Source organism: Cricetulus griseus, chromosome 8 (genome assembly GCF_003668045.3).
Source record: "Cricetulus griseus strain 17A/GY chromosome 8, alternate assembly CriGri-PICRH-1.0, whole genome shotgun sequence".
NCBI classification, from domain to species: Eukaryota; Metazoa; Chordata; class Mammalia; order Rodentia; family Cricetidae; genus Cricetulus; species Cricetulus griseus.
In genome coordinates this window covers 3587279-3600298 of record NC_048601.1, presented here as the reverse complement: position 1 = coordinate 3600298, position 13020 = coordinate 3587279, and the positions used below count along the sequence as shown (strand labels likewise).

The 13020-nt window shown below is 44.9% G+C and overlaps 1 protein-coding gene and 1 long non-coding RNA gene across 10 annotated transcripts in view; one reads left to right on the top strand and one right to left on the bottom strand.

Moving 5' to 3' along the window:
• LOC113837147 overlaps nucleotides 1-8811 on the top strand; it is a 64652-nt gene extending 55841 nt beyond the window's left edge. For 5 of the 6 annotated variants that reach the window (XR_003487814.2, XR_004771080.1, XR_004771084.1 and 2 more), the window contains one exon: nucleotides 3835-5050. This is a non-coding gene — a long non-coding RNA (uncharacterized LOC113837147). Of the gene's footprint in view, nucleotides 1-3834; nucleotides 5051-6228 lie in introns of those variants that run through there. The other variant, XR_004771081.1, reaches the window with a different exon arrangement.
• The window catches only part of Itpr2 (inositol 1,4,5-trisphosphate receptor type 2), a 414122-nt gene that overhangs the window by 9908 nt on the left and 391194 nt on the right, over nucleotides 1-13020 (bottom strand). The window lies entirely within an intron of this gene.

Genomic DNA, 13020 nt, shown 5'->3' with positions numbered 1-13020 from the left:
CACACTGTTCTGACACCGAAACAATAAGGTCAGAATCTTTGATGAACATAGACGTGAAACAAAGCCAATTCAAGAACACATCAGAAAGATTGTTCACCATGGCCAAATCAGCTTCATCCCAGAGATGCAGGGATGGTTTGATAAACTTAATCCACCACACAAACAGAAACCACATGATCACCTCCCGAGCTGAGAAAAGGCCTTTGACAAAATCTAACATCCATTCACAATAAAAAGCCTGGTGAAGCTAGGGTTACAGGGGGTGGTCTCAACATAATAAAGGCAACATACAGGAAGCCCACAGCCAACATCATTCTGAACAGAGAAAAACTCTATTTCCACCAAAACCAGGGGCACAGGCAATGATGGTCCCTCTGCCCACCCCTGTTCAACATAGTGCTTGAGTCTTAGCTAGAGCAGGAAGATAAAGTAGACACAAATAAGAAAGGAAAATCAAAGTATTTTTGTAGATATGATTCTATATGTAAAAGATCTGGATGACTCCTACACCTGACAATTCAGCAAATTAGCAAAAAAAAAAAAAAAAAAAAAAACCAGTAGTAGACTTCATAGACACAAACATACTGAGAAAGAAATAAAGGAGATAACACCATCCACAATAGCCTCAAGAAAAATAAAATAGACCAAGTCTAACTAAAGAAGTGAAAGATTTGTGCAAATGGCCACCCTACCAAAAGCCAACCCACAGGTTTAATGCAATCTCTATCAAAATTCCAGTGAAAGCAGCATGACACTCACTGATGAATGGAAATGAGGACTCACATATAAACCCATATTCCTACATCCACCCAGTGTTTGACAAAAGCCAACAAATACACATTGGAGAGAACTTAGTATCTTCAACAAATGCTACTTGTCAGACTGGATGGCCACAGTAGACAAATGAAACTTAACCCATATCACTCAACCCTTAAAATCTCTACTCCAAAGGAATTAAGGACTTCAGCACAAGACCAGATACCCCAAATCTGAAGGGGAGCAAGTGGGAAATAGGCTTGAGCTCATTGGTGTAAGACAAGACATTCTGAATAGCACCCTGATAGTAAAAGGCTTTAATACCAATAATTAATAAATGGAACCTCACAAAACTAAAATGTTTCTATACAGCAAAGGGTACTATTACTCAAATTAAGAGGCGGTCTGTAGATGTGGGAAAAAAAGTCTTTACCTGCTATACATCTGACAAAGCGTTAACATCTAGAGTATATAAGTAGCTCAAAAGTTAAACATTAAGAAAAGCTCATTTTTAAATGGGGATGCACAAAGCTAAACATTCAGAAAAATGCAAACGGCTGAGAAACATTTAAAAATATTCAACATCCACAGCCATCAAGAAACACAAATTAAAACTACTTTGAGATTTCATTTAAGCCCAGTCAAAAGGGCCAAAATCAAAAAAGCAAATGCTGACAAATGGTGGCATGGATATTGGGCACGGGAACACTTACTCTCTGCTGGAGGACTGCAAAGTGGTGCAGCCAATATGGAATCAAGTGTGGAGTGCCTCCAAGAAGCTGATAATAGGTCTACCGTGTTATCCTGATAGACCTGTCTAGGGCATACATGCAAAGGACTGCATGTCTTACTTGAGATATCTAGGAAAACTCTCAAAGAACTAACACAAATTTTTATAGGAGAATTAAACTAAAAAATAGATTTTTAAAAATCAATGCAGCTTGCTGTTTTCACGAAAACAACCTTAAATACTGCATATGCTGTTTCTTCTTTCTATTGAAATCAGTTTGTGACAAAACAGCCAGATATCCCTCTCTCTCTACTTTTTTTTGCAAGGAAGTTTCCTTTTCCCTCTGTGGGAGGGAGGGAAAGGCAGGTTGTTACCTGACCCTAAGCCCTAACTGCAGGCCTGTTGGTAGCCTGGGCGACTTCCTCATCCTGCTAACCAGTGCTGTGCCTGCCTGCTAACACCGTGGTCTGATTTCACTTTACACGGCACATCTTGTGGTCATGCTCATGGCTTTTCGATTCCCAGGCTGATGCTAGCTAGTCAACGTGAAATCATTTCCTCATTTCACTAGACTGAAGACGTGTGACCACAGGGTAGCCTAAAGTCAGGGAAGTACATTAGCTGCCAGACTCGTAGGCTGCGGGTTGATCCGCCTAATAACTTAGTGACATGCAGATCTTCTCAGGGCATCTAAAATGCAAGACTCATAGATGAACTGACCTTTTTCTCTGGGATGTTCATGTACCATCCATAATCCTCCTGCTTTGGCTAATTTTTATAACAGTGCGCCTGTCTGTCTAGGAGACTGGAGGAGCAATAGACAGGAGTAAAAACAAGTCCTTTTAATAATGGTGGGTCAGCGCGACCTATTAATGTTGACACTGTTAGTGTCACTTAGAGACCACCCGTGTGGTGCTCACATTTGACATTGCAGAGCTAGTGTTTGGGCAATGGAAGGGCACCGGTTGAAAAGATGGGATATCTGAGTTTTGACTTCCTCACAGCCCAAACCATCTATCCTATGGGGCAAATGGGTTTCTTACTCGCCAAGTCTCAGGCTGCTCATCTGTGAAACCAGAAGCCTTAGATGTGTCCATACCTTTTCCAGCCTGGCATTTTATGAGCTATGAATGCAAGAAAAGGCTCTAATTCAAATTGCTTCAAATAGCCCTGAGCCTGGCAAATGAACAAACACACAGAGTTAAGACTAGAAGCAACACTGAATCACAGAGCTCAAACCCAGTGAGTATGTATGTGCACACGCATATGTACACACATACACACCGGCGATGATGGTAGTAATCCCTGAACTCACTCCATTTCTAGATGTGACTGAAGGGCTCAGTGCCCCCAGGCCTCCTGTTTCAGAACTGACCACAATCTTGCTACCACAGAAAGAGCATGTTTTGTCATGTCAGATGAGACTAAGAAGTAATGAGAATGGTTTGGACCAACCCAACATTTAGAATTTGTCTTTTTAAAAAGCTATTAGCATTTATGACACATTGCCTGCCTGTAAGCTAAAGGGAAAGAAGTTCTAACCATCTATAACAGAACAACAGATCCTACCTGCCTTCTGAGCATTTGGCATTTAGTCATGTTATGGCCAATACATTCAATTCCATAGAGCAGGGATGCTACAATCTCACTCCACTGTCTGCAGCACCAAGTCAAGATTATTTGCCCAAGCCCATAGAAGGTTGAGTGGCTGAGCCAAGTGTTGGGTCTCTGGGAATCTTTTGTTCCTCTGCCTTTACTGGGTGACTTTCCATGTCTGATGGGGGCACTGATACTTGGCTACTCCAGAAGCTGAGGTACAAGGATTGCAAGTTCAAGGCCTGGCCCAGCTACAGAATGAGATCAAAGTCAACCTGGACAACTTGGTGAGACTCAGAAAGTTGGAAGGTGGCTCAGCTTCCAGGTGCTTGCCTGATCAGCAAGAAACCCACCCTGTATTCAGTCCCCAGCTCCAAAATGTCTGGCTTCTAAACAAACAATACGGAGACTATTAAAACTGGAGTCTCTTGGGCTACTTTCTCAGGGTATGCTACAGGTTCATTTATTGAAGATCAGGAACACATGCCAGTATTGAAGAGGAGGAAAAGAACACTGGAGGTTCAGTGAAATTTGGCAGAGGGCTTTCAAATGTTGCTAATGAGAGGCAACACAGAATGAACTCTGTACTACAACAGTAGCAACTAACCATTGGACACCCCTTTGCCCAGATTCAGTGCTATAAGGTGGCACTTAGTGGGGCTCTCATGAGACCCACTTGGTTGCCATCCTGAACTGGGCTCTGTGTTTCTAACTCTGTTTCTATGATTTCCCATCATAAAATTAATTTGCAGAGCCTCATGGAATGAAGAGAAAAGCACCACTGTTGCAAGTGAAGTGACAGACGGGCTCAAGAGTCCCCAGACCTCATGGTTTGAACACAGTGAACCACGAATCCTCAGGTGACATCAGGCAGCTGTCATAAGGCGAGAAGTTATGAGTCCAAGTAGGATAATGGGAGAGACCCAAGCTCTGGACTTCACTGAGCACCAGTCAGGCGGGAGGAAGGGGATGGTGTATGTAGCTCCAGAAGCAGAAAGCTGCCTTTGAATAATGACTTCAAGCTGGGCATGACTTTAATATGCCTAGTCACAAGAGACATGAGGCTCTGTGGGCAGGAAGGCAGGAATTACAGCCACGCGCTGTGCCACAGAGCAGTTTCACAGTCATGCTACATGGAAGTGTCCACTGATTGTCCATAGACTCTGTGATTCCAACTTTGGTCCAACTCCACAAACAAGCTTTCCATTTTTTAAGCTAAGACCACTTGGGTTTCATATACTTGACCCTTAGGTAGGAACTAATAAGTGGCAGCGATGCCTAGGCCCACAGCAGCAGCTCCTGCAGCTCAGACACCATCCCACAAGGCAGAGGGGTTTCTCCATGTGTGCACTGCTCCTTGAAAAGGTGTTTACTTTCTCAAATTTGTCTTCCTCCTAAATCTTGAACAGGAACAAGATGCTGTTGGGTTATGGGCTCACTACAGTCTCTTTCATCCCTTCTCCATTCTGCCTGGCGAGTTAGGGCCAATTTGAAATCCATTAGCCTGCCAGAGCTTTGAGGATTAAGCTAGTTACTCTTGTGTGCGTGGCCCATTTTCTTGTCAGGACTGAATTCTCTGCATTACACATAACTGATGGTGCTGGTACTCCTCAAAAATCAAAGTGCCAGCAAGTGCTCACAAACGCAAACACACAGAAGGACGATGTGCATATCTATGTTGTGATTTCTCATTCTTTCTGACGGGGCATGCGGAGCAGGTGAGCTGCTGTTCCGTCCTTGCTTTTCTCTCCTTCCCTATATTCCTATATTCCAGCCCCCGCCTGCCCCACACAAACAGGAACCAAGGTGAGCCACGGAGGACCGTCTGGTGTGCCGAGCTAAGAGTGTTGGAGAGGCAGTCTGTGATTCCCACTTTCGCTGCTCAAGCAGTGTTTGATAGGAGATAGTGACTGTGTTTCTGACAGTGGATAGGTAGCACCCGTCTTTCAGGGCTCCTACCAGGATTTAAGAACATGCTGGGAGTCGGGGGGGGGGGGTCGTGCAGGGCTGGGGGAAGAGAGCCTGCGTTCACACGCCTCTGGTGGGAGGAGAAGCGGGCAGAGCTGGGACAGGCAGCGTAGGTATGTCATGTGGCACCATATGGTTAGGGCAAAGTACCCAGTGAGTGGGAGGTGTACTCTGTCACTGCCTCCTCAGGGGATTATGACATCCTGAAATTAACACATTTTCAGAGACTTGAACAAGGACTCACCCTGGCATGTGCTCTGCAATTTCCCCCATGCCAATTGCAACTTGGGACTTTCGGAGGGTTCTTCATTTACCCTGCCCCCCCCCACCCCTCTGCCTGCTAACTTGGTATTGTACTCAAAAAAAAGAAAAAAAAAACTGTCATTTCGAGATGTCCCTTAAATAGTTTCACCAGTTTTGCAAATTCCTCATGGCTACACTTTCAAAAATCTACTCGCCATGGTGTGGGAGGATTCTACTTTTGTCTCCCTTGTTTTAAGGACTGCCTGTGGTTATGCTTCCTAAGGAAAGAGGGCTGTCTGCCCGGTCAGTCAGACCTGACATGGTCACGTGTTGGGACCACTGCTTTGGAAGGAGGCTCATGACAGGAATCCCCCTGCACTTCCTCCTTTACCGTTCAGGCTACCCCAGAGGGGCCTCAGAGAGCCATTGGCCGTCACCAAGATAGATGACAAGTCTGAGCCCTGTGTGGGTCCTAGGCTGTCCTCACACAGTGACTAGCAATGGAAGGTCAGACCTTGGAGCCACAGTGTCACGCTTAGAAATTAGATTCTAGGAGATGTCTGCGCTTTGGCCCAGTTTGTGGCTTCTGTATGCAGACTGTGAATGCACGCCCACTTCAAAGCTGACAGGGCTCTTTAGTGGCCTCACAAATAGGATTTATTAGGATTTAAATTTTATCATCAGAATGGAAAATGGATCCTCTCTCCCGTGTTAGCAGCCAAGACTTCCCATACCCCGTGGAACTCACATTTTCTTCAGCTCTCCAGGAGCTGTCCTTCAGCCGGTGAGCCTCACCAGACAGACAAGGACATGTCTGTTTCTCAACTCTACCACTGAGACTTTACTGGAATTGGCCCCATTTTTGTGTGACCATCATCATTTTTTTTTAAAAAAAGACATTGTAATTGACACTTTAAAAATTTAATATTTTGCAGGCCTGGAGACATAGCTCTTGTGAATCTTCCAGAGGACCCAGGTTCAGTTCCCAGGTACTCATTTGGTGGATGATAACCAACTGTAACTCCAGTTCCAGGGAATCTGACAGCCTCTCCTGGCCTCATGGACATCAGGCACACATGTGATGCGTAGACGTGTATGCAGACGGAAACAACCATACACATAAAATGAATTTTAAAATTAATTTTCAGTTTTTCTTCCTCCCTTTTAAAATATTTTTATAATTCATGTATTTGTTTGTCCTACACGGTGCCATCGACAACCTCAGTTTAACTGTGTTGAAAGTCGGGTTGTTGGCTGAGAAGCTTTCTTGTCTGCTGGAATCATGGCAACACCTGCCAGGCCCACAGGATTCATCCTCCATCGGGGCTCAGGGATTTTATCACCCATGGTGCAATTTCCCCTCTCCAGGATAAGCTTTGTTCACCCCAACTTGCCCCATCGCCTCATAACTCACTTTCAATTTGTTTAAAGACCTGATGAAGATTTGATGACACAACTGTACACCCTGTCTGTGATCATATAAATGGCATACCATTACTGATTAGTCCAGGAATAATGGTACCTTAGTGACTGTACCCCTAGATAGAGGTCTGTTTAAGGTAGCACAACAGGAACAGAGTATTCTGATTTTAGAAGTGTCTTCCTTTTCCCCTCCCTTTTCTTCTTTCTCTTCTCAATCCCTTTCCCTCCTTTTATCTTTCCTTGCATACTTTGGGACTCAATCCTGGGGCTTCATGTACACAAGTGTCCCACCACTGACAGACACACAAGGCAAGTGTCCCAGCACTGAGCTGCCATCAAGTCATCAGGGGACTCTGATGAACAAATTCATTAGGCACGCTGAAAGGAAGATTTGTCTGGCAGTACAAACTCCATGTGTGTGCAGCATTTAATGATAAGACCAGAGGAGAAAGTGAAACAAATTATTTTGATGTATGCCATCAGATTAAGCAGGACGATCTTAGATTTCCATTTTGCATGATGTCAACCCACAAAACCACATGAAACGGACCCTCCTGTTACCCTCTCACTCACACCAGCCACAGCCCATTCTATGGGACCCCAGTGTGCTGTGATGGCTGCATCCAGGCTAGGTACCCAACACCATGCCGGTAATGAGAGACTGATGAACTCTATTTCACAACACCAAGGCACGCTCAGTTGTTTGCAGCCGTCTCAGGATGCACACAGTGTCGCCAGGATACACATATTCCTGGGCTCGTCTACATGCTAGAGAGGGGACCCGTGCTGAAGGAGGTGGTCACAGCAACTTATCTGTCCGGTCTCCTAAACATGCAAGTCATACAGCCAGCAAGCTCCCCTGCTTCCAACCTCTGCTCATTAAGCAACTCTCTGGCTCCTCAGGAAAATAAATACAATGGCTGTCTGTGTACTGGCTGGAAAGGATCGTTTGCCATGCTGAATCAGGGACATTCAGGCATATGTACCCGCTCGCTGCCTTCCAAGTCGGCTAGGGGATCCCTATCCATTACACTCTGCGTGCCTGCCTGATAGCCTTGTCTAGGATCAGAGCTTGCAAAGGCTGGCACAATATCTGTACTTTGTCACCCGAGAGAGCCCGTGACACGGTACTGCTGCAGGGAGACCATCTGCTGCTTTGTGTGACAGCCTCCCTGGGTGGTACCTGGGTATCACTGTGTTCTATTTTTAGCAAGGCTGTGTCCTGACTGCAGTTATCTGGTGCCATTTGGGACCAACAGTGAGGAACATGAATTGTGAGCTGAGGTACCCTGGCAGTGTGAACACAAGTCCGTGCCATAGCTTCATGTCAGGGCTCTCTGGCAAGGGTCACGTTTGGTCTCTTCATCCAGTCAAACCACCTCTGTGTCAGGTAGAGAAACCAAGAACACCACCACTACAGAGACTGATGAAAGCCTGGTTGCCCGAGTGTAGTAGCTAACAGTATTTTTGCTTCTGTGGGAGAACAGTGGCTATCCCTAGTGCATGCCAAGACTTGAGGACTGGTTCCTGAAGCTTTGATGGGACAAATCTTTTATTTCCTGAAACTGAATTTTTTCACTATTTTTCTTCTCTTTATGGGAACATGTGTATGGTGTGTACATATATATGAAAAATATTTGTGTAAGCTCACATGCATGTGGAGGCCTGAGGCTGATGTTGGGGATCTCCTCTATTGCTCTCCCCCTTATTCTTTGAGGCAGGGTCTCTGACTGGTGTGGCTCTCCTTCCTAGCCTGCATGCTCTGGGGATTCCCTGTCTCCATCTTTTGAGGCTGAAATTGCAGGTGGGCCACCTGGGTCACCATGCCCACATGGCATTTCCATGTGCTCTAGGGATCTGAAATCAGGTTCCTCTAGTTTGGGTGCAAGTGTTTTTAAACACTTATTGATCTGCCCATCTCAGAAACTTGAATTTTCTTCTATGGCATACAGCATCCTCAAACTCATGATGTGGGGAGATGTTTGTTAAGTACACACATGTCAACCTAACATGTGAAGCTGCTCAGGCTTGTGTACTACCACACATGTAAATGTATAATGCTTTGTGTCTTAAAATAAAAATTTGCATATGTTTTATTGGTGTCCATTATTGTGCCAAAACACTACGACCAAGGCAACGTATAAAAGAAAGCATTTAATTGGGCTTATGGTTTCAGAGGGTGAGAGTCTGTGATGCCATGGGGAAGTCATGGTGGCAGGAACAGCTGAGAGCTCATATCTTGATTGAAAAGCAGGAAGCAGAGAGCATCCTGGGAATAGCTTGTCTTTTTGAAACCTCAAAGCCCACCTGACACACCTCCTCCGATAAGGACACACCTTCTAATCCTTCCCAAACAGTTCCACCAATTGAGGACCAAGTGTTCAAACATATGAACCTATGGGGGCCATTCTCTTCAAACCACACACGTTTATTCTAGAAATTAAGATGTAATAGAGATTTGCCTTGTATGTATACATGCTCGTGTGGTGGGTGAAAGCATGTAGGTGTGTGCATTGGCCAGAGATCAACTTTAGTCATCATTCCTCCTGTGCCATTTACCTTGGTTTTTTGGCTTTGTTTCAAGACAGGGTCTCTCATTGGCCTAGAGCTTACTCGGTGAGTGACTCTGGCTGGCCAGCAAGCCAAAGCCACCTGCTGTGTTTTGCTTCCCCAGTGCTGAGATCACACATGGAGGTGCACCACCATGCTTGGCTTTTAACATACAGGTTCTGGGACTCACACTCAGGTCCTCTTGCATGCAAACCAAGCCCTTTATTGGCTGAGTCATCGCCCTGGCTGCCCCACGACTGGCTGTGGAAATGACTTCATAGAGGCACAGGTTCTCAAGGATTCTCAAGGATCATAGGAATGCCATGACCAGCGCTTCTACCCAAGTAAGACAATGTGAGAGGAGGTGGCCGTGCCCACCAAGCCAGGGAGCACACAATGGGCGACCCTGAGCACGCAGCTGTCCCGCAGGGATGCCAGCCTCGGAACCATGTCTGGAGTGAACGGTTTTTAATTTTGACAGTAATCTTGCTCACTATCATATTTACCATGAATAAAAGGATTTTAAGCCAGATCATGAAAAAAAATGTATAGAACATCTTTAAAAAAAATCACTGGATGAGAAATCCTCTTTATGTAATTACCAGATAAACACCTTCTCTTGCTGCCTGCGTGTTGTAGTGGTTAGGGAATAATGTTCCTATTTCCTACCACCTTATAACGCAGTGTGGCCCCACTCCCCATGTTCCCTTTGAAGACTTAAAAGGCACTTCCCATGCGCTACAGAAAATGTGGTTTCTGCTAGATTAATGCCCAATTGCGCCGACAGGATGGAGACATAAGAAAATCAACTAAATTAGAAGTACTGAAGCTTCGGGTTTTAACTACAATTTCACGATCATGTGACTGTCTTTGACAAAGCTTTTGCCACTGGTCCCCTTCATCACTTTTAGTTTGATTTATTCATACTGTTACCTATTTTGCAGAGCTTCTTTGTCCCTTCAGTTTTCCTCAGAGTTTTTGTTAGCAGGCTATCTTTAATGAGATGACCCGGCCACACCCCTCTGTATGCTTTAACTTCAGAATAAAATCTCCCTTCTTATTGCCGGATTAACATTAAAAAACAAGCCACCATGTTCCTCTCCACTGCTATTCTAGGATTTAAGATTAGAAGACTAGAAGGAAAACATGCTTAGCTGTTTGAGGTTCCAGGCGCCAAACCCTGAGCCTCACCCATGTTGGGCAGACACTTTTCCCTGATCCACATCCCTGGCCCAAGAAAGTCAGTTTGGGGGACCATTGTCCCACTCACCCATGCTGTGGCCTTCACATATATGTCTATCATAGGATGAAATGATATGCTCCACCTAGAAGAGTATGTTCCCCTCTGAGAAGGTACAATACATCAACCTGCAGAGAACTCTTCTAGAAAAGGAACCGATGCTAATGCTTCAGCAGCCACAAGAAGACAAAACCTTTCGGCTAACCTCCAAAGGAAACCTTTGCAGTTCTGTAAGCTGCCTCTGGGCCTTTTCTCCAGGGAGCAGAGACAGCATCAGATGGATACTGGGCCCTAGAGAAAGTCACCCTGATGGCATTTGTGAAGGGCATAACTAATCTTGCCTGAATTCTGATTAGTCAAAAACAGTGACTTGTGAACCTGGGCTTTGAGGATAATTTAAAACCTCAACTTCCACCAAATTCTCAACCGATAAAGCAGTTCTTGGTAGCTGAGTCCTACTGCATGACGACAGTGGACTGCATTCTAGAGATGGATTCACAGAACTTACACATGTTTGGATGTGGACTATTCCCTTTAAAGGTCCTCAATCAAACCGTGCGAAATTCTCTATCAAAAACTGTTGCTGGAATCGGGAAGATGTAACAATATGAAAAAAAAAACCACATCAGTGTTATTTAAACCAAACAAAGCAGCTCTAACTTTACTATGACATCTTAATCACCTCTACTAACTTGCTCGACATGGCACTGTGTGAGAGCGGGGCTTTGCGCTCTGTGATTGTTGTAGCCTGATGGATTTCTTTCTCCTCAGTTCACCTGCGCTCTCCAAACTCTGTATTTTCTTTATTAAAGATGATTTGATCTCAGCTTTTATTACATCTGAGAATGAGACACAGATGAAGATAGGAAGGGATTCTATTTCATGAAGCAGGTTTGCTTGAAACGTGAAATCAGAGAAAAGAAACCTCGTGAAATGTAGATAGGAAAATCAAAGGAACAAAGAAGTTATATGAAGAGAAGAAAACCTGGAAATGGAAACAAACCAAGACCCAGTGTGGAGAAAGAGGAACAAAGAGTCACATGTTTATTCTAGGAGAGCCTGCTGCCCTGTGGGTTCAAGTTTGGGTCTGGAATGCTCAGAAAGGCTTGGGGTCTAGCTGGTGGTGGAACTGTGAGGTGGCGACGCGGGACCTGGTTGTAGGAGGTAAACTGAGGCACATCCTTGAAGGGGATACAGAGAACCTGTCCTTTCGCTTCTCCTTCCCAGCTGCCATGGTGTGAGTGACTTTGTTATATATACTCCCCCATGACTTCTGCCTTCCACTCAGGTACAATGTGATAGGGACCAAGATACTAAAGGCTCATAGTTCTGAAACAGAAGCCAAAGCAAACCATCTCTCCTTTAATAATTTATTTCAGGGTACTTTAGCCCCCACGGTAACTGAAAGCTGATTAACACACTACAATTTGAGCAGATCACCAGAGAAACCACACTCTAACCCTGTTTTAAACCACACTGCCCTTGCCTAGTGTGCCTTGTGTGTCTATACTGATGGTATAGGACAGAATTCTCTCCCTTCTCGGGTAAATACTCCACTGGACGAAGAAGAGAAGAGAGAGGCTCAGTGTGCATTGTTGACCTAAACCTGAATGACTTCTATCCATCTTGTCTTTTGACACAGGGTCTCTCATCGCACGGAGTTCAGTGATTTAGCAAGGCTGGCTGAATAGCAAGCTCTAGAGATCTTCCTGTCCTTCAACTCTCCAGTTCTGGGATTACTATCAGACAATATCCTGTCTGGATTGTGGTGATGTTGTGTCTGTCGATTCTGGGGATTGAACTCAGGGCACTTTACTAAATAAGCTATTACTCCAGCCCTCCCAAGGGTCTTTTGACACAGTCAATACCCTGTATTTTGTGAAAACAAACCAAGAGGAAGTGAAATAATTTGGATACTCTCTCCCATCTTCTTCATTCCTGAAGTTCCATTTAAGTGTGTGTAGAATAATGAGTTGCTGGAACTTTTTCAAATATTGGAAGATCTGACGAAGGTATTCTCTGAAGAACTGACTAAACACCCCACAGTGTCCCCATCACAGAGAGAAAAACAAGGAAGCTCCCTCAAGGTGGAGATGTCAGCCAGACAGAATTCCTTCTTGCATGGCCTCAGCATCAAGGCTTCTGCTCCCTTTCGGGTACACCTGTCCCTGCGTGCTCCCTGGGCACTCCAGATGGTTTTATGTAACCATGCTAAAAACTGTCCTGAGACCTTGGAAACTCAGGTAGATCCAGAGTTCCTAGCAATACAAATTTACAGAGTTCCTGACGTTCAGGTTTATCAAAGGCTCATGTGCTGTAAGAATTTGAGTTTGGATCAGACAGTAACATACAGAAGTCCCTCTGGCCAGACTTTTCCCTGGTGGCCACACTCACCATTAAATCATGAGGAAACTGGTGTTTGGGGTCTCCCTTCTGCTCCAAACATGAACTCTCCCTTTCTTGTCAATTCTGACCTACTACAAAAGCTGTTACCATTGAGGACACGGGCTCCGTG